The sequence below is a fragment of the Macaca mulatta genome, chromosome 18 (genome assembly GCF_049350105.2).
Source record: "Macaca mulatta isolate MMU2019108-1 chromosome 18, T2T-MMU8v2.0, whole genome shotgun sequence".
Taxonomy (NCBI): Eukaryota; Metazoa; Chordata; class Mammalia; order Primates; family Cercopithecidae; genus Macaca; species Macaca mulatta.
In genome coordinates, this window is record NC_133423.1 from 23256238 (window position 1) to 23277804 (window position 21567).

Consider the following 21567-nt stretch of genomic DNA (forward strand, 5'->3'; position numbering starts at 1 on the left):
TAGGGGTAAAGGGGGATAATGAACTACGTAACTTAAGCTCAAATGGTTCAGCAGGGAGCCTGGTGTCTGGGCGCACACAAGCCCTCCTCATCTGTCTGTCCCTGGCAGAGCTGCGCTGTTAATTATGTTATGGCTGGGGACTGAATGGAATTGGAATCGCACTGTTGTGACTGTGTAGAGAACAGGAGAGAATATGGGATTCTCTGTTTTCAAGACCTGGAAACAATTAGAATATTGATCACCTCTAACTGCTTTTTAAACAGTTAAAAGTTAAAAGCTCCCTTTGGGAGTTTGCCTATGTAAACTTCGGTGAGGCCAGGCAGCTGACCAGAAAGGGAGACCAGCCTGGGATTCACCGATAATGACTACATCAGTCAGTCAACACACATAATCCAGAATTAACTTAATTAAGCAGTCAGTGTGAAACTGTCAAAACCGCAGGACATTTTATCAAGGGTTTTAATTTTTTTTTTTATTTTTACAAATGGAATGCTTCATGAATTCTTTTGTCATCCTTGCACAAAGGCCATGCTAATCTTGTCTACGTTATTTCAATGTTAGTATATGTGCTGCCGAAGCAAGCACATATCAAGGATTTTTTTTTATCTTGGTAGAGAAAAAATTAAAAGATTCAGCGTCTGTTATAATCTTTCCCTTCCCAAATGTTGATGTTGTTATATAATGCATGAATTTTACCATTTATGTACGATGCTAGCATTAGAACCATTTAATAAGGCAGTTCTGATGGGAGTGTAACATGAATATATGAATACGTTCAGCTCTGGGTTCTCCAATGCACAATTACACATTGTTGGTAAACAACCTGAGACTATTTTAGGCTGGCTGGTGTAATGTGTCTCTTACTGGCAAGATATACACTGGATATTGTGGCAGAGGTGTCAGATATAAAGACAATTTCTATTTCTCAAAAAAACAAACACCATAAACAAAAACACTTTATCACTCTGAAAAATCCCACATTTACTCACTATGCAAAGATACCAACTCTAAGATGCTTTGTTCATATTATATTCGAAATTCCAGAGTTTGGGGTTTGTGACATGTTTCAGGAGATCTGAAAGAGGCAGTAATGGATACACCCCAGGCTGCTTTGCTCTGAGCAGCTGGTAGAGTAAAATATTTAATGTCTCTCTCACTACTAGGGTGACATTTTCCTGTGGCCTGAGCACAGTAGGTTACGAGTTAGGTATTTCCCTTGCTATTAATGATTCAACACACGAAAGTAAATTTGAGCCCCGGCGTGGGCTGTAGTAACTTCTCAGCTGTCCCTGAAGTGTCAATTTGGTGATGTGTTTCTTCTCCTAGTATTTAGTTCTCTCACATAAGAATAACAACAGCTAATAGTTACTAAGACTTCCTTTGGATCAAGCCCTATTCCAGACCTTTCCATATATTGAATCATTTTATCCTCACAGCAGCTGTAAAAGGCAGCTGCTATTGTTTTTATTCATTTTACAGATGATAAACTGAAGAACAGCAATATTACTTCATAACCTTTTTTTTTTTTTTTTTTTTTTTTTTTTTTTGAGACAGAGTCTCACTCTGTCACCCAGGCTGGAGTGCAGTGGTGCGATCTTGGCATACTGCAACCTCCCCCTCCAGGGTTCAAGCAATTCTCCTGCCTCAGCCTCCTGAGTAGCTGGGATTACAGGCATGTGCCACCATGCCTGGCTAAGTTTTGCATTTTTAGTGGAGACAGGGTTTTACCATGTTGGCCAGGCTGGTCTCAAACTCTTGACTTCAAGTGATCCACCTGCCTCAGGTTCCCGAAGTGCTAGGATTACAGGCGTGAGCCACTGTGCCAGGCCGAAACTGATTCTTAAAAGAAAAAAATTGTAATGCACAAAAAAAACAAGTAAATGCTAAATATTCCTGTTTAACCAAAGAGCAAATATGCCTCCTCAAGTCCAGTGCAAATGCAGTGGCCCCAACTCATAAAACATGGTTTTCTATAACATTTTCATTTTATTAAATATTCAGGAGTATTTCTTTTTTTTTTTTTTTTTTTTTTTGAGACAGAGTCTTGTTCTGTCTGTAGCCCAGGGTGATGTGTAGTGGTGTGATCTTGGCTCACTGAAACCTCCGCCTCCCAGGTTCAAGCAATTCTCCTACCTCAGCCTCCCGAGTAGCTGGGACTACAGGAGTGCGCCACTACAACCAGCTAATTTTTGTATTTTTAGTAGAGATGGGGTTTCACCATGTTGACCAAGCTGGTCATGAACTCCTGACCTTAGGTGATCCATCTGCTTCAGCCTCCCAAAGCACTGGGATTACAGGCATGAGCCACTGTGCCCGGCCTATATTTCATTTTTTAAAATAATCTCCTTCTAACTGTCTATGAAAAAATTATTTAATATCTGAGTTTTCAAGATGGAGCCAATGGCTGCACAAAGCATGTGTTCCCTTCAGAGCCTGTGTTAGTGATTAGTACACATGTGCCTTACACAATGGTGACCTAATGTTAATACACTGGTTTATTTGAAGGAGAGTTGTTGTTGTTGTTGTTATTGGTGTTGTTTTGATTTAGAAAGATTTCAAATGTATGTAGAAATAGGAAAATGAACCCCCTTGTTCATGGCAAAGGCCAATGTTGTTTTTATCTATAGATCTGTCCACTTCCTCTCTCTTCATATTATTTCCAAGCAAGTTCAACCAATGCATCTTTCCATTCAACCTGGTTTTGAAATTTGGTTTGTTTCACTTGTTCATACAGGTGAAAAATCAAGGTGGTTTGCTGAGTATACTTTGAGGAAAGCAAAAATGTGTATCAAAGTAGTTATATTACTGGCTATCTCTTCCCTTTTGACACAAGAGTGATCTTTTTTTGTTGTCGTTTAATCGGGGTTTTTTAAGCACTCCACTTATCTTGAAGTTATTGTCATCTAGAAAATATAGAATGTCTTAAATAATTACAGTTCTGTGAAACCTTACCCTGGGGGCAGGAGACAGTGTGATTGAGGGGAAAGGATGCAGGATTTGGATTCAGATGCTAAGATCTGGTTCTGGTTCCTCTACATCTTATCATTTCTGAGAATCTGGATACAGCCTTGAACTCCGAGCTCGATTCTACATTTGGTAGTTCTTTATGAAAGCTCTACTGTGTGTTACATGCTGTTTTGGACAATGGAGCTATTGTAGAGAATAAAATGAAAATAATCTACTTTTCAACGATGTTTTATAGATAATATGTTAATGGTATGTGAAAAGCTTTTGCAAGCTGTGAAGTGCAATTATAAAGGTTTTTATTGTTTTCCTACTCTGTTTTTCACTTGAAAACTTAAGTTCCCTGATGTTTCAGGTTTACAATAGTTAATAATAAACTAAGTTTTATTGAAGGAGGAAATATTATGAATTATATCTATGTGTCTTACTGAATTTCTGATGAAACGCATCACTGGAATGCCTCACTAAGTGGATATCTGGGGCCACATACTGTGCCCACTGCTAAGGGCTTTACATGGGATCAAGATTAAGCTTCACGAGGACCCTGTAAGGTAACCATTATCTTCATGTTATAAATGGAGAAGTGGGAGCTTAGTAAGAATATTTTTCCCAAGCTTCTGCAGGTGGTAGGCCTTAGAGCTGGGATTTCATCCCCTGTCTGTCTATCCTCAGACAGGAGCCTTTAACCATCTCTTGATTCTGCCCCACTTGAGAAATAAGAGGAATAGGCAATGGTCTTGCACCTTTAGATTTTCATTATTATTATTATTATTTGAGACAGGGTCTCACTCTGTTGCCCAGGGTGGAGTGTAATGGTGCAATCATGGCTCACTGCAACCTCTGCCTCCTGGGGTCAAACAATCCTCCCACCTCAGCCTCCCAAGTAGCTGGGACCACAGGTGTGCGCCATAACTCCGAGCTAATTTTTGTATTTTTTTGTAGAGATGGGGTTTCACCATGTTGCCCAGGCTGGTCTTGAACTCCTGAGTTCAAGCAATCTGCCCACCTCGGCCCTCCAAAGTGCTGGGATTATAGGCATGAGCCACCATGCCTTGCCTGCACCTTTGGATTTTTACTATGTTAGAAAGAAAAACAACCACAGTACAAGCCATAATGCAAAGAATGGTTCAGGCAATAAGTTGTTAAAGCACAAATGATAAAGCCATTACATTGGGATTTGAGGACCTGGAAAAGGAATGAAGGTGCCTAGCTGCCCTTGTGAGTGTACTTGTGAGGTGGGCAGAAGGTGGCTGGAGCTAGGGTAGGGCCTGCAACGGGCAGGGCCAGAGCAGATAGAGCCTCTCCAAGTTCTAACGCGTGTATGAAAATCTAGTAATTTCCATAATGAAGCACAACAGAAATGTCTATCAAATAGATTTTGAAGATAATTTGAAAGCCTTGCAGATCCCCATTTGACTTATGGAAGCCGTTTCTTGAGAGTCCTTGATTCTGATTTCAGAATATGGTGAGTGTAATTGTATTTTGTGTTTGGTCCAGACAGCAAACTAAATTCCCTTTTTTATTTATTTTTTTTATTTTTTTGAGACAGTATCTTGGCTCACTGAAACCTCTGCCTCCTTGGATCAAGTGATACTCCTCCCTCAGCCACCCAAGTAATTGGGACTACAGCTACACCACCGTGCCCTGCTAGTTTTTACATTTTTTTGTAGAGCTGTGGTTTCACCATACTGCCCAGCCTGGTCTTCTAAGCTCATGTGATCCTCCTGCTTTGGCCTCCCAAAGTGCTGGGTTACAGGTGTGAGCCACAGGCACAACCCAAAATTCCTTATTGATAGCCTAAATTACTAATGTTTAAACCATAACGTGCATTGATAATATTTATTTTCTTATTCTATTTTATTTTTTGAGATAGTTTTGCTCTCACACCCAGGCTGAAGTGCGGTGGCACGATCTCTCCTCACTGCAACCTCTACCTCCTGGGCTCAAGCGATTCTTGTGCCTCGGACTCCCAAGTAGCTGGGATTACAGCAGGTGTGCGCCACCACGCCCTGCTAAACTTTTTGTATTTTTAGTAGAGACAGGGTTTCCCCATGTTGGCCAGCCTGGTCTCGAAGTCCAGTCTCAAGTGTTCCACCCACCTTGGCCTCCCAAAGTGCTCGGATTACAGGCGTGAGCCATCGTGCCCAAGCCAAACATTGATAATATTTAAATACTCATGTGACACATGCACAAAGTTAGTTGTCGTGGTTAGTGCAACATTGTTCTGTGCGTGAGGTTTGAGCTTTGGAAAACTAAGACACAAATTCACTGTAGACAGATCTCTTAAGATGAAGGAGGAAAAGAGTAGGTTGGACTTTGAGGATGGATGGGGCCATAGCCAGAACGAGCCTAGGAACAGACATGCAAGGCAGGCCTAGCTGAGGAGCACTTGGAGGTGACCTGTTTTGTGGCCCAAACACCAGCTTTTGATCTTGAGTGTAGCCCAGGTTTTCATTGATGAATACTGCAAAAGAACCTACGTCACAACACTGAAATATTTGAAAGGATGGCATCATATAAATCCAGAGCACAGTCTATTCACAGCGCTTTTAAAACATCTTTGAAAATATGTTAATTAGCCCCAGATATCTAATAGTAAAGTTCAAATCCATGTGACATTTAAAGGCTTTTCAGTAATTTTCTTTGAGTTGTGCAGTGTGCGAGTACTCCTGATTTATTTCTGACTGCCGATTTAGGGACTATTTAAACCCCTAGTTTATTCTGTCTTTCTTTCTTTCTTTTCTTTTTTTTCTGTTTTTCTTTTTTTTTTTTTTTTTTTTTTTGAGATGGAGTCTCATTTGTGCTGCCCAGGCTGGAGTGCAGTGGCATGATCTTGGCTCACCATAACCTTCACCTCCCAGGTTCAAGAGATTTTCGTACTTCAGCCTCCCAAGTAGCTGGGATTACAGGCTCACGCCACCACGCCTGGCAAATTTTTGTATTTTTAGTAGAGATGGGGATTCACTGTGTTGGCCAGGCTGGTCTCAAACTCCTGACCTCAAGATCCTCCCAACTTGGCCTCCCAAAGTGCTAAGATTACAGGTGTGAGCCACTGCCCCTGGCCCTAAACCCCTAGTTTATCCTTAATGTTCTTCTCTCTATTCTTACACTAATTCCATTTTCTTTCCTTTCTTTTTAAAAAGAGCTCTGGGAAGTCAGGAGGATCAATGTGTTAAAGTATCGAGTTCAGACCAGTTAGATTTGCTATTGTTGGGAATTTATCCCTGGCATTGATTTATTGATGGACAGCCGAGGGTTTGCTCACAAGAGTAGAGGTGGGGTAGGAAGGAGATGAGTTTGCTGGAAGGGAGAGAATCCCCTAGACAATTCAGCCAGAGCTTGCTTTGTCCCCAGACCTACAGGGGACAATGACAGTGAGCTCTGTTTCCTAAATAATGGATCAATCTTCCTGACTCAACTCAGAGTTCTATAGGGAGTCTTCACCCAAATCAGGTTAATTTGGGGGTAAGTTTTCAGGTTAATAACATGTTGAATATATAAGAGCTTATAATAGCATTAATTGAGTAAGATAAAAGTCGTAAATAGTAGTTTGATAACAATAAAGTTAAAGAGGATTGTTTTCTTTATCACTGGAGTCCAGTTGCATTCAAGAAAGTCATTTTCTCTTTATAGGAGATGCAGGTTGATTGACGTCTAGGTCTATGGAGAAGGGGGAATGTGGAAAAGCAAAAAATACGCAAACATTTTGGTTGGCTTTACATTGTATTTTATGTCAGAATCATGTATATATATTCTCTGTACTACTTGCCTCTGTGGGGCAGGGACTGGAGATGGGGTGAGCATTACCCAATCAAACCCAAGCCCTCATCACCATGTGCTACCGCACCCATGAAAGTACACAGAGATTTTAAAGGGGAAGCAAACATTGGTTGGGAGGAGAAAATATCACAGCAGAAAACGTTCTAGAATACATTAGCATTTTTCCTGGGGTCATGCGTTTTTTAAGAGGTGGAACAGAAAACTCCAAAACATTTCAAAGATATTTTAATACATGTTGGATACTTTTACAGGTGTACCTTTTCTCTTAAATGCAAATCAAAATAGATGTTTGCACAAGGCCTGCATGAGTCATCCCTAGTTCAGTAGCCTGGCCTTATTTGCATTAAACACCAGTTGCAGTTCCTTCTGGTTATTCTCTGCAAATAACTCTTAAACCTGGGTAAGCTGCAAAATTAAATCAAATTAAATTAAACTTTAAAACAGCATGCTTAACCTTTGGGTAATTAGAAGAGAGAAAAGAAAACATGGTCATTTAGGTCTTATTTATATAACTTGTTATGAAAGGTAACCACAGTTTTTCCTTTTGTGTACATAGTCATTGGCAAAGGTGGATTCAGAATTTAAAGACATCAAGTAACAAATTTGCAGTACCTGACTGTGAAGCCTCTGTTTGTTGGAATTAAGGAATTTGAAAAGCCCTCTGCAATGTTAAAGCTACACATTAAAGCCATATATTAGTTAGCTGGGGCTGCTGTAACAAGGTACCACACACAGAGCAGCTTAAAGAACAGAAGTTTATCGTATCACAAATCTCGAAGCCAGAAGTTCAAGATGAAGGTTTTGAAGGGCCATCTTCCCTGTGAGGGTGCTGGGGAAGGATCTGTTTCAGGATTCTCTCCTAGTTTCTGGAAGTTCCTTGGCTTGTGGCAGCATGTCTCCAAGGGATTTTATTCCTGTTACCCCTCGTATGTCCTTGGGCAAAGAACTTAACCTCTCAGTTAGGTTTCTTTTTCTTTTTTTTTTTTTTTTTTGGATTTCTAAAAATCTTTATTGAGGATTAATATTAGAAACTTGCAATACAGTCTAACTGATTTTTGACTTTGTTTCTGGGCTATTAATGATTTTATATAAGACACTATTTGTAATTTCAGAACAAATAATATGGTCACATTTCTTGTTCCTAATAAATTGGTACTACTTGGGATCAATGGATGATTGAAAAGCAACGGCAACAAAAGCCAAAATAGACAAATGGGATCTAATTAAACTAAAGAGCTTCTGCACAGCAAAAGAAACTACCATCAGAGTGAACAGGCAACCTACAGAATGGGAGAAAATTTTTGCAATCTACTCAGTTAGGTTTCTTTATCTGTAGAATGGGGATAATAATTCGATCCTCAACAAACAAACTAAGCTAATGCGAATACATAGTGCAGAGCCTGATGCATAGAACACATAGTTAGCTCTCTGTAAACGCACGCACCGTCATCCTAGGAAAACTTCCTGGGAAGTTTCAGAAGCCTTACATCAGAAGTCTTACCATGGGTCCTTAAACTGATAGATTTGTAGGAGAAGCTTGGACACACTCCTTTTATTTGACCTGTTCAAACTCCGAAAGCCAGAACAGATAGAATTGCTGACTGTTGGTAGGAAGCTCTGTAGGTATTTCAAGCCAAATGCAAATATTTCCAAGGGACCTATAAAATATTAACCATATGTTTGTAGTAGAATCTTGGTCAAAAACTTAGGATGTGAACTCTGCTGCCTTGGAAGAATTTGTAATCTAAGTTGAGAACTCTAACCTGACTTGAAATACAGCACAAGAGACAGTGATTAAATATCTCAGACCCAGAATTTGTAAAGGTGTTAACCTTCAGATGGAATGAGAGGTAAGACTGTTGACCAGTCTTAGATGTTCAGGAAACCATGGTAGTATCTAGAAAAGATACCAAGTAAGTGCCCTAATCATACTTACTATGCCAGTCACCTTAGTGTCTGTTTAAGCTTTGGAACGTGTTTACATATAAATATTTGGAAATTTCAGACATTTACATATGAAAAGGTGCCATGTGGGAATTTTAAGAGCATCTGTTAGCATTTTCAGCTAAGCCACAGCTTTGGATGCAGATCACTAGGGACAGCCACTGACTTTTCTTTCTTTTTTTTTTTTGAGACGGAGTCTGGCTCTTGTCACCCAGACTGGAGTGCAGTGGTGCGATCTCAGCTCACTGCAACCTCCGCCTTCCAGGTTCAAGCAATTCTCCTGCCTCAGCCTCCCATGTAGCTAGGATTACAGGTGCCTGTCACCATGCCCAGCTAATTTTTGTATTTTTAGTAGAGATAGGGTTTCACCATGTTTGGCCAGGCTGGTCTTGAACTCCTGACCTGAGGTGATCCACCCATCTCGGCCTCCCAAAGTGCTGGGATTACAGGTGTAAGCCACTGCACCCAGCCAGGGCCACTGACTGTCTTTGTCAGTGTCTTTGTCACTGGCCCCTCTCCAGCTGTCTTTGTCACTGGCCCCTCTCCAGGGCACTCAAGGTCCATTGTCCTTAGTGCTAAGCAATGGTTGGGGATCTTTGCTGAGGATCAGAAAGGGCTCTTGGAGGAAAAGGTGGACCCAGACTACATGTCGTGCAGCTCACCATCCTTAGGAGGGAGATGGAATCTTCGGTTTACTAACGTACCGGAAAGATATAATACAAGGGACAAAATGTGGCAAGTTTCATCTCTTCTGCCTTGACATGTAAACCATCCCTTCTGAGCTCACTTCCGTGCACCATGGACACTGGGTTCCATGAACCCACTTCCATGCTACCATTTTTGTTTTAGTAATCATTGACAAAGAGACAGAAAGATATTAAGACAGTATCGGTGGCCGGGCACGGTAGTGCCTCACACCTATAATCCCAGCACTTTGGGAGGTCAAGGCAGGTGCAACACTTGAGGTCAGGAGTTTGAGACCAGGCTAGACAATACAGTTAAACCCTGTCTCTACTAAAAATACAAAAATTAACTGAGCGTGGTGACGTGCACCTGTAATCCCAGCTACTCAGGAGGCTGAGGCAGGAGAGAATTGCCTGAACCAGGGAGGCGGAGGTTGCAGTGAGCAGAGATCGCACCACTGCACTCCAGCCTGGGTGACAGAGTGAGACTCTGTCTCAAAAAAAAAAAAAAAAAAAAAAAGTAAGCATCAGTGGGCATAATCCTAATCGCCTGATCCAACTTTTCACCCCCTTTGAACAGCACTGGGACAAATCATAAGAGAGCTGGGGACAAACAGACCTGGTAGAAACCTCAATATGTGACCCTAGAGAAGTAAGTCACCTAACCTCTCTAAGCCCACAAAATGAGGATAAGCCCTTCCTTTTGTGTGTGCTGTAAAAATTGCACAAAATGTACCCAGTATATGAGCAATTGCTCAGCAGTGTTTGGATATAGGGGGTGGATAGCTATTATTAATTGCTGATTATTTTGGAAGGAAAAACACACAGAGAATTATGTATTTTTCAGTGCAAATGTTAGCTCTAAAAACAAACGTATTATTTACAAAGCTGCAGTTATAGAACACAATTCTGATTTCTGCCTCGCCCCCACGGTTAATACTGTAAAACATTTCCTATGTTTGATCTCATAGTGTTATTACAAATAGCTGTTATTTTTAATAGCTACACTAAAACGTAAAAATTTATAGGTCAGGTGTCATGGCTCATGCATATAATCCCAACACCTTGGGAGGCTGAGGTGGGAGGATTGCTTGAGGCCAGGAATTTGGGATCAGCCCGGGCAATGCAGTGAAACCTCGTCTTTACAAAAATTTTCCCAAAATATTAGCCAGTTGTGGTGTCATGTGCCTGTGGTCCCAGCTACTTGGGGAGACTGAGGTGGGAGGATCGCTGACGCCCAGGAGGTTGAGGCTGCAGTGAGCCATGATCACGCCACTGAGCTCCAGCCTGGGTGACAGTGCAAGGCCCTGCGTCAGAAAAAAAAAAAAAATTGTAAAACCATGAGATCTTGTTGGACACTCATGTGGTTTCCATTTCTGCTTTTTATAACCAATGATGCCAATCAAAAAATTTGTGGCCAGGTGCGGTGGCTCAGCCCTGTAATCCCAGCATTTTGGGAGGCTGAGGCGGGCAGATCACCTGAGGTCAGGAGTTTAAGACCAGCCTTGTCAACATGGAGAAACACTGTCTCTACTATAAATAAAAAACTAGTCAAGCATGGTGGTGCATGCCTGTAATCCCAACTACTTGGGAGGCTGAGGCAGGAGAATTGCTTGAGCCTGGGAGGCAGAGGTTGCAGTGAGCCGAGATCTCCCCACTGCACTACAGCCTGGGTGACAGAGCAAGACTCTGTCTCAAAAAAAAAAAAGTTTGAGTAAGAGTCCTTTTATTGAAGTGTTCCTGTTGGAAAAGGCTCTGTAAATGAGGTGATTGCTTCAAATATATCTTTAGTGTTTTGGGTACATAAAGCGTTGCCATCAGTAATGTATATATTAATTTCAAGGTCAGTAGCAAGGTGGGTGAGGATTCATTCATCTCCACTGCTGACACTGAAAATATTGAATAGTAGCTGGGCATGGTGGCTCATGCCTGTAATCCTAGCACTTTGGGAGGCTGAGGCGGGCAGATCACAAGGTCAGGAGATCGAGACCATCCTGGCTAACATGGTGAAACCCCATCTCTACTAAAAATACAAAAAATTAGCCAGGTGTGGTGGCGGGTGCCTGTAGTCCCAGCTACTTGGGAGGCTGAGGCAGGAGAATGGCGTGAACCTGGGAGGCGGAGCTTGCAGTGAGCCAAGATCGTGCCACTGCACTCCAGCCTGGGCGACAGAGCAAGACTCTTTCTCAAAAAAAAAAAAAAAGAAAAGAAAAAGAAAATATTGAATAGCGTCAACTGAATAGGCATAAAATAGTGTCTATGTTTTCATCAACTTGCCATTCTTTGATTACTAGTAAGAGTAATCTTTTATTGTATCATTTTATGTGTTTATTATTTCTATTTACTTATCTGCCTCTTCTACTGCCTTTTCATTCAAACAAGCCATTCCTAGTGAGTCTGGATGGGTAATATAAGTTGTCTCTCTGTAGATCAAAAGTTTCAAAGTTTATATTTTGTTCCAGAAAGCTATGATGATTCGTATGTCTTTCGGGAGTGCAATCCTTGTGTTAATAGCTTGGTGACTCTTCTAACATTAAAATGAATTCAGCTTGACAGACTTATTTTACCCTGGAGGGTTTGCTTCCAAGTAGCTGTCAATTATAAAGCTCCTATGACTTTGTTTTATTCAAATGTGAATATAACTTTAAAGCCTAATTATAGAGTCAATAGTAATGGGGTAAAAATGAGACTATTGTCCCTAACAAGTAAGGATGACGCTTGAATATAAAAATAACAAGGCTTTTATCCTGGTAACTTTCATTATTTACTATAAAAAGTACATTGTGGATTGAGGCGGAGTCTCCAAAATAAACATCTGGGGAACTACAGCATTCTTATCCTATGGGAACCAGCCCAGTCTTTTATTTACTTTTTTTCCCTTCATTTTCTAGACAAAAGAATGGCAGCCCCACCCTGCCTTCATTTTAAGCACATTTTTCTAGCTGCCACCACCCCAATTCAGGCCGGTATTTCTTTTTTCTATTTTTTATATATTTATTTATTTATTTATTTATTTTGGTACAGAGTCTCACTCTGTCGCCCAGGCTGGAGAGCAGTGGCGTGATCTTGGCTCACTGCAACCTCCGCCTCCCGGGTTCAAGCGATTCTCCTGCCTCAGCCTCCCAAGTAGCTGGGACTACAGGTGCACACCACCATGCCCAGCTAATTTTTGTATTTTAAGTACAGATGGGGTTTCACCATGTTGGCTAGGCTGGTGTCAAACTCCTGACCTCAGGCAATCAGCCCGCCTTGGCCTCTCAAAGTGTTAGGATTGCAGGCGTGAGCCACCGCGTTTGGCCCAGACCTGTGTTTCTTCTTGCTGTGGTTAGATTCACGCACTGAGTGTTGCTGCTGAGTGTGATGGTGGAGGTAATAAGGTGGAACCACTTGGTGTTCCCGGTGAAGAAACTGTGACAAGGAGATGCTGTTTCGAGGGTGACTTTTGAACAGTCTCCCTCCTAGGATCTTACCTTCCCTGCTACTCACACTCTTCCCCCTGTCAGATGAGCGCTGTGCAGATCAGATTTCTTTCTTTTGCCTTCCACGGGCCCTCTCACTCCCTAGAATAAAGCCTTGTCAAGGCTGCATGGGCCACCTTACTTTTGAAGGTGACTCCAAAACGACCTTTCCCCAGCTCTGCTCTTTCCCCCACATCTCCCAGCTGTACTGGTCCTGGGCCTTTCCATTGCATTTTCCTGCCTCTGAGTTTTTTCTTTTGGTTCCTTAGTATCTCTCTCCCACCCACCCCAAGTTCTTGCTCACGTCTGTGACTCCCAGGTTGCCCAGCTCAAAAACCGCCTAGGAAATAATGATTGATCTCACTTCACTCTTCGGTGGCATACACTGGGAAGCATTTTACATTTTAGAATTCATTAGCGTGGGATAGATCTGCCTGTGGGCCTCAAAGGTTGATTGATTTTGCTTGTCAAATTCTTCCTTTGCTTAGGGTTTTCTTGTGATTAATGATGTTGTTAGCAGGCGTGGGGAAGGGAGGGAAGCAGGTGATGTTGGGAGTGGGAGCAGGCTCTGATGCTTCCTGGGCAGAGCCTGTATTCCAGTCTGAATCCACGATTTGCGTTCACTGTACCACAGAGAGCGCAGAGCTGGGATGTGTGTGGAGAGCGCCTGAATAGCTAGGAGTTAAATCACCTCGGGCAAGCTTTGAAACCACCCCAGATTTTTCCATTAGTAAGAAGGTAATGACATTGCCTGGCGACTCGCCTCAGCATAATTCCATGACAATTGCATGAGACAATGTGTATGAAAAATCCTTTGTCCTGGAAGGGGCTACCTTATATGGATTAGAAGAAATACAATATTACTAGGAAATGCTGGGAGCCCATGGCAATGTTGGACTAAGAAATCCTTTGAACCTTAGCCAGGGGAATGAAAAATCTGCTCATCTCTGAAAGGCCAAGGTGTTGAAATTTCCCCTGTATCTTTTCTAATGACCGCCATTGAAATTGTGCAGAATGAAACAAGAGCCAGGCTTTTTTTTTTTTAAAAAAAATAGAGACGGGGTCTTGTTCTGTCACCTACCCTGAAGTTCGGTGGCATGATCCTAACTCACTGCAGCCTTGAGCTCCTGGGCTCAAGCGATCTTTCTGCCTCAGCCTCCCAAATAGCTGGGACTAGAGGTGCCCAGCTAGTTCTTTAAATTATTATTTGTAGAGATGGGGTCTTGCCATATTGCCCAGACTCCTCTTGAACTCCTGGCCTCAAATTATCCTCCTGCCTCAGCTTCCCAAAGTGCTGGGATTGCAGGTGTGAGCCGCCGCACCCAGGGAGCCAATCTTCCTTTGTGAGAAAGGGCTCTGGGGTGGACTTTCTGAGGAATAGGGGGTGAAGCTGTGGACCCAGGGCAGCCTTTTCTATCATGTGTAAAGATCCTGGCTGAATTGTCCCCACTACATTGATACTGTTGATCCCTTAGTTTTATGTTACTTATCCCAGGCTTCTAGATTTTTTTCGGTCCTGCCTTGGGAGGAAAAAAGATGTAATCCTGTTCCTGCTGGGAACTGTAATTATGCTGTTTCTATAATAGTATAAAGTTTAAATTTAATGTAGATCTTAGATACATTTTATTACTATTGCTTCATGAGATTCTTTATCTAATTACAACTGTCATCAAGTTTGTCATTTTACTTTCAAGAATAATTGAGCATTGGCCGGGTGCAGTGGCTCATGCCTGTAATCCCAGCACTTTGGGAGGCCGAGGTGGGTAGATCACTTGAGGTCAGGAGTTCGAGACCCGCCTGGCCAACAAGGTAAAACCCGTTTCTACTAAAAATACAAAAATCAGCCAGGTGTGGTGGCATGCACTTGTAGTCCCAGCTACTGGAAAGTCTGAAGCAAGAGAATCATTTGAACTTGGGAGGCAGAGGTTGCAGTGAGCTGAGATCACAACACTGGACTCCAGCCTGGGCCACAGAATGAGACTTTGTCTCAAAGAAGTAAATAAAAGAATACTGGGCAGATTCCAAACAGGGTCTGGACTAACTAGGATAATAGAGAAGATTTCTGCTGCCTTTTAGATGGGAGCTCTATGGAATACCTTGGGAATAATAGTGGCCACATTGCGTGCCTGACCCTAGAATTATTACTTGTGACTAATGGTATGTGTATTGGTTATCGATTGCTGTGTAACAAGCTACTCCAAAACTTAGCAACTTAAACCAACATGCATTTATTATCTCATGGTTTCCATGAATCAAGTGTCTGAGCACAGCTTAACTGGGTTCTCCATATCAGGATTTCTCACAAGGCTACAATTAAGGTGTCAGCCCAGCCAGATGTCTCATCTGAAGGCAGGACTGAGGAAGGATCTGCTTCCAAGTTCATATAGTGATTGCAAAATTCACTGCATTCCTTAAGGGACTGAGGACTCCAGTCCCTGCTGGCTGTTGGTCAGTGCTCACTTCGTGTCTTGCCATGTGAGCCTCTCCATAGGGCAGCTGCTTCACCAAAGCCAGGAAGGGGAAAGAGTTGACTGGCAAGAAGGGAGTCATGGTTTTTTATAACATAATCATGGAAGTGACATCCCATTACCTGCACCATATTCTATTGGTTAGAAGCAAGGTTCAAGGCTGGGGGCAGTGGATCATGCCTGTAATCCCAGCACTTTGGGAGGCCAAGGTGGGTAGATCACAAGGTCAGGAGTTAAAGACCAGCCTGACCCACATGGTGAAACCCTGTCTCTACTAAAAATACAAAAAATTAGCCCAGCATGGTGGCGCACTCCTGTAATCCCAGCTACTCGGGAGGCTGAGGCAGGAGAATTGCTTGAACCCGGGAGACGGAGGTTGCAGTGAGCCGAGATCACACCACTGCACTCCAGCCTGGGCAACAGAGCGAGACTCCATCTCAAAAACAAAAAAGAAGCAAGGTTCAGGAACTCAGGCTTATTAAAAAAAAAAAAAAAGAAGAAGAAGAAGAAGAAAGAAGGAAAAGGGGCTGGATACGGTAGCTCATGCCTGTAATCCCAGTACTTTGTGAGGCCAAGGAGGGAGGATTGCTTGACCTCAGGAGTTCAAGACCATCCTGAGCAAACTAGCAAGACCTCATCTCTACTAAAAACCAAAAAAATTAGCTGGGTGTGATGGTGCACACCTATAGTCTCAGCTACTTAGGAGGCTGGGACGGGAGGATCACTTGAGCCCAGGAGATTGAGGCTGCAGTGAGCTTGATCACACCATTGTACTCCAGCCTGGGTGACAGAGCAAGAACTTGTATCAATGACAACACCAACACCAAAAAAAAAAAAAAAAAAGGAAGAAAAAAGAAGCAAAGCACCTCATGTGTATGCCACACTCACAAGGAATTAAAGATGTGAACACCAGAAGGTGGGATCACCAGGGGCCATCTTAGAGTAGTAATTTATATTTAGTATGGAACATATAGTAATAAACACATATAGCATAGAACATATAGAAATATAATTCATACTTATAAATTATGATATGTTAAATATTTTACAGCATTGTCTTTAATAATAATAATAAACAAAATGAGGAAAAACACATTTCAGAAATAGTCTTTCTTCTTGTGAACTTTAAAAGCCATTAAAAAAAAAATGATGAAGGACCAGGCATGGTGGCTAACACCTGTAATCCTAGCATTTTAGGAGGCTGAGACAGGATAATTGCTCGAACACAGGAGGCGAAGCTGAGATCGCACCATTGAACTCCAGCCTGGGCAACAAGAGCAAAACTCCGTCTCAAAAAAAAAAAAAAAAAAAGGAAGAAACCTATCATAGCCAGTAGTATGTCAGTAATGAGTAAGGGTGTATTCTAATAAAACTTTATTTAAAAAACAGTTAGTGGGCCGAATTTGGCCCATAGGCTATAATTTGCCAATTCTTATCTAGACTATAGTCTGGTCTAGTCAAGCCTCCTAAGGACAGAAGCAAACGAGCCTCCTATATGACAGACTCTGGTAGGGGCTAGTGATGAACAAGAAAGATCGGTCCTCACCTGTGATATCTTTAGTACCCTACCAGAAGGCTGGTTTAGTTTTCTGTACATGGTAAAATCTTGGGCAGTGGTTTTTGGATGGCCTCAAATGACTCAGACTCCTAAAAAGTTCCATCTTGTATGACTTCTGTACTTAGCTGTTGCTGTTCTCTCCCATCATTGCCCTCGATCTTTCATCCTTAGTCCAGTGACTTTGTGAATCTGTTACCATGTGGTAGGTGTGATCTGTGTAAAGACGGTAAAGAACTTCGGTGTCAGACAACTCTCTGAGCCCTTGAGGACTTTATTGAAAGTTGGTTTGCTCTTTCCCCAGATCTTTCAGTGTCAACTGTGTAGTAGGCACTGAGTATTCACAGACCAGTCTGTTCTTGTAGAGCTTATGGTCTGGTGGGAGAGGCAGATAAATAAAAGCAAATACATATTTACAAATCATGGCAAGTGCTAGGAAGGAAACAGAAATGTAAGTGCTCAAGGGGGCCAGTGGTAGCAGGAAGAGGAGGGCAGAATCCTGTTCAATACCATGAGTGGAAGAGGACACTGAAGTGGAGACCTAACGAATGAGAAATCGGCCGGGCGTGGTGGCCCATGCCTGTAATCTCAGCACTTTGGGAGGCCAAGGTGAGCAGATCACCTGAGGTCAGAAGTTTGAGACCAGCCTGACCAACAAGGAGAAATCCTGTCTCTACTAAAAATACAAAATTAACCAGGCATGTTATCCCAGCCTGTTATCCCAGCTACTTGGGAGGCTGAGGCAGGAGAATCGCTTGAACCTGGGAGGCGGAGGTTGTGCTGAGCCTAGACTACACCATTGCACTCCAGCCTGGGCAAAAAGAGAGAAACTCTGTCTCAAATAAAATAAAATAAAAAGTAAAATAAGAGTGAGAAATAGCAGTCATACAAAGAACTGGGAGAAGAGCATTCCAGGTACTAGGAAGAGCATATGCAGAGGCTCTGGGGCAGGAAATGCTTTGTTTGCTTGAGGAGCTGAAAGCAGGGCCGTGGGGCTCAGCAATCGTGAGCAAGAAGGAGGGTATAGAAGTGTGGAGAGCCCTTAGAGTCGTGAAAAGAGTTTGGACTTAATTTAAAGTGATGGGAATCCATAGTGGATTAGTGTTAATCCACTTGGGCTGCCATAACAAAATGCCATGTACTGGTTGACTTAAACAACAGTCGTTTATTTTCTCACAGTTCTGCAGACTGGAAGTCCAAGATGGAGGTGCCAGCAGGGTTGGTTTCTGGTGAGGCCTCTCTTTGGCTTGTAGTTGGCTGCCATCCTGCTGTGTTCTCACATGGCCCTTCCTCTGTGTGCATGGAGAAGGAGAGATCATGTGTCTATTTCTCCTCTTCTAAAGACACCAGTCCATGGCCGGGTGCAGCACTTTGGGAGGCTGAGGCAGGCAGATCACTTGAGGTCAGGAGTTCAAGACCAGCCTGGCCAACATGGTGAAACCCCGTCTCTACTAAAAATACAAAAATTGCCGTGGTGGTAGGCACCTGTAATCCCAGCTACTCGAGAGACTGAGGCAGGAGAATCACTTGAACCCGGAAGGTGGAGGTTGCAGTGAGCCGAGATCGCGCCACTGCACTCCAGCCTGGGCAACAGAGCGAAACTCCACCTCCAATAAACAAATAAAATAAAATAAAATAAAGCTATAAAACAGCAAAGCCAGTCATTTTTGCCTCAAATACTCCTCCAATTCATCCCCTCCTCTCCATCTCCATGGCCACCATCACCTCTCCCTGGAAATGCTACCAGATCCCTCTAACTAGATTTTGTTGCCCAGGCTGGAGTGCAGTGGCGTAATCTTGGCTCACTGTAACCTCCACCCTCCCGGGTTCAAGCAATTCTCCTGCCTCAGCCTCCCAAGTAGCTGGGCTTACAGGCATGTGCCACCACGCCTGGCTAATTTTTTTGTATTATTAGTAGAGATGGGGTTTCACCATGTTGGCAGGCTGGTCTCGAACTCTTGACCTCAGGTGATCCACCTGCCTCAGCCTTCCAAAGTGCTGGGATTACAGGCGTGATCCACTGCACCCTGCCTGTTTCCTAGCTTTAATAGTTGACTTATCTGCATTCCTCAAAACTCGCAGTCAGTCAGTGGCTCTGTTCCCTGTGCCTAGCGTAGTACTCTGCATCTTGCAGGTGTTTCCTGGGTGCTGAGTAGATGCACACCTGTCTACAGTGTCCTGGAGTGGCAGTGAGAGACACTGTCAAGTTTCCAAATCCATACCGGACACAGCACCTGACCTTAGGAATCATTATTTAGACCTGGGAAAAAATTCTTTATGTCATTTAGGGCTTCAAACAAGTGATTTCTCCCTGTTTTTCTCTTTGGTACGCTAAAATGACAGCCAAATTCCTCCCGTGTGTGTGTGTTTCACACACATGCACACTGTAGAGAAATCAAGTTGAGGACATTTCTTCACTCTCAGTGTAGAGCTCCCTGCCCCTGCTTTCTCACTGAGCCTGTGCAGATTGTGTGGGTGGCGAGTTGGTTGTGCAAGGCCTTGCTTGCTTTGAGTCACGGACATGTGGGTTGTCAAATCCATTCCTTTGTGCTTGCTTCCTCTCTTAACCTCACAGGGCTGGAGACAGTGTTAATATCCAGATGCCTGGCAGTTTGGAAGCAATGATGAAAAGGATAACTTACAAAATGTTTGTATAAAATGCACTTAATGCCACAGAACCCTACACTTGAAAATGGCTAAAAGGAAGCTGAGATGGGAGGATCGCTTGGGGCCAAGAGTTTGAGACCAGCCTGAGGAACATAGGGAGAGCGTATCTCTTTAAAAAAAAAAAAAAAAAAAAAAAAAAAAAAAAAAAAAAAGCCAGGCATGGTGGCTCGTGCTTCTAGTCTTAGTTACTCAGGAGGCTGGGGAGCAGGGTAGGAGGATTGCTGGAGCCCACAGATTTGAGAGTGTAGTGAACTAGGATCATGCCACTGCACTGCAGCCTGGGTGGCAGAGTGAAACCGTGTCTGAGAAAACAAACAATGGTTTGTGTCATCTGAGATGCAAAAAAATAAGAGAGAGAGAGAGAGAGAGAGAAAGAAAATCGACCAACCAACAAAAAGTTTAAACTCTCCAATAGTACACCTTTAAGAAATTTGAAAAAAAAAAAAACAGGGTGAAACAAGGCCTGGCATGGTGGCTCATGCTCGTAATCCCAGCACTTTGGGAGGCTTAGGCAGGTAGATTACTTGAGCCCAGAAGTTTGAGACCAGCCTAGGCAACATGGCAAAACCCTGCCTCTTCTAAAAATACAAAAATCAGCTGGATGTTGCAGCTTGTACCTGTAGTCCCAACTACTCAGGAGGCTGGGGGGGAGAATTGCTTGAGCCCAGGAGGCTGCAATGAGAAAAACAAAACAAAATGGCAAAAATGGTAAATTTTGTTACGTATAATTTGCAACAATAAAAAATGTTTCCATATGATACTTTCAGAGTCACATTGTTATATACATATAACTATAGATATAGATATATATATCAATGTATATATATACACATTGTTTTATATATATATATATATCTCTCTCTCAAGGCTGTAGTAACCAAAACATAATATGGGCAAAAAAACAGACACATAAACCAATGGAACAGACTAGAGAACCCAGAAATAAATCTCCACATGCAAAAGAATGAAACTGGGCTCCTGTCTCTCACCATACACAAAAGTCAACTCAAGATGGATTAAAGACTTAAAGGGGACCAGCTGTGGTGGCTCACACCTATAATCCTAGCCCTTTGGGAGCCCAAGCCTGGAGGATCATTTGACCCAGGAATTCAAGATCAGTCTGGACAATGCAGTGAGACCCCATCTCTACCAAAAAAAAAAAAAAATGGCATGATGGCATGTGCTTGTAGTCCCAGCTACTTGGGATGCAGAGGTAGGAAGATTCCTTGAGCCCAAGAGTTCAATGTTGCAATGAGCTATGATCGTCCTGCTACACTGTAGCCTGGGTGACAGAGTGAAAACCTATCTCTCTCTTAAAAAAAAAAAAAAAAACTAATAAAACTTTATACTAGAAGGAAACATAGGGAAAATGTTTAGGACATTGGTCTAGGCAAAGATTTTATGGCTAAGGCCTCAAAAGCACAGGCAACAACAACAACAAAAATAGACAAATAGGACTATATTAAACTAAAAAGCTTCTACTCAGCAAGAGAAGCAATCAACAGAGTGCAATGTTTCCTGTTGAATAGGAGAAAATATTTGCAAACTATTCATCCAACTAAGGGCTAGTATCCAGAATATACAAGGAACTCAAACAACTCAAAAACAAATAATCCCTGCAGCCATAAAAAAGAATGAGATGGTGGTCTTTTCATGGACATGGATGAAGCTGGAAGCCATCTTTCTCAGCAAACTAACACGGGAACAGAAAACCAAACACTGCATGTTCTCACTCATAAGCAGGAGTTGAACAATGAGAACACATGAACACAGGGAGGGGAACATCACCCACTGGGGCTTGTCGGGGGCAGGGGGGTGGGTCAAGGAGTGGGAGCGCTTTAGGACAAATACCTAATGCATGCAGGGCTTAAAACCTAGCTGACGAGTTGATGGGTGCAGCAAATCACCATGGCACATGTATACCTATGTAACAAACCTGCGTGTTCTGCACATGTATCCTAGAACTTAAAGTAAAAGAAAAGAAAAGAAAAGAAAGACTTAGTAGGGAACTTTAGATTTAACATGGCGATGCCGATTTAGTGGAAAAG

At 42.6% G+C, this 21567-nt stretch overlaps 2 protein-coding genes and 1 non-coding gene across 8 annotated transcripts in view; 2 read left to right on the forward strand and 1 right to left on the reverse strand.

Annotated features, from left to right (window-relative positions):
• The window catches only part of ATP8B1 (ATPase phospholipid transporting 8B1), a 160898-nt gene that overhangs the window by 53114 nt on the left and 86217 nt on the right, over positions 1-21567 (forward strand). The gene's annotated exons all lie outside the window — the stretch shown is intronic.
• NARS1 (asparaginyl-tRNA synthetase 1) overlaps positions 1-21567 on the forward strand; it is a 191611-nt gene that overhangs the window by 42922 nt on the left and 127122 nt on the right. The window lies entirely within an intron of this gene.
• LOC114673949 (U6 spliceosomal RNA) lies at positions 479-585 on the reverse strand. The gene has a single exon (XR_003724787.1). It is a non-coding gene; the product is annotated as a U6 spliceosomal RNA (small nuclear RNA).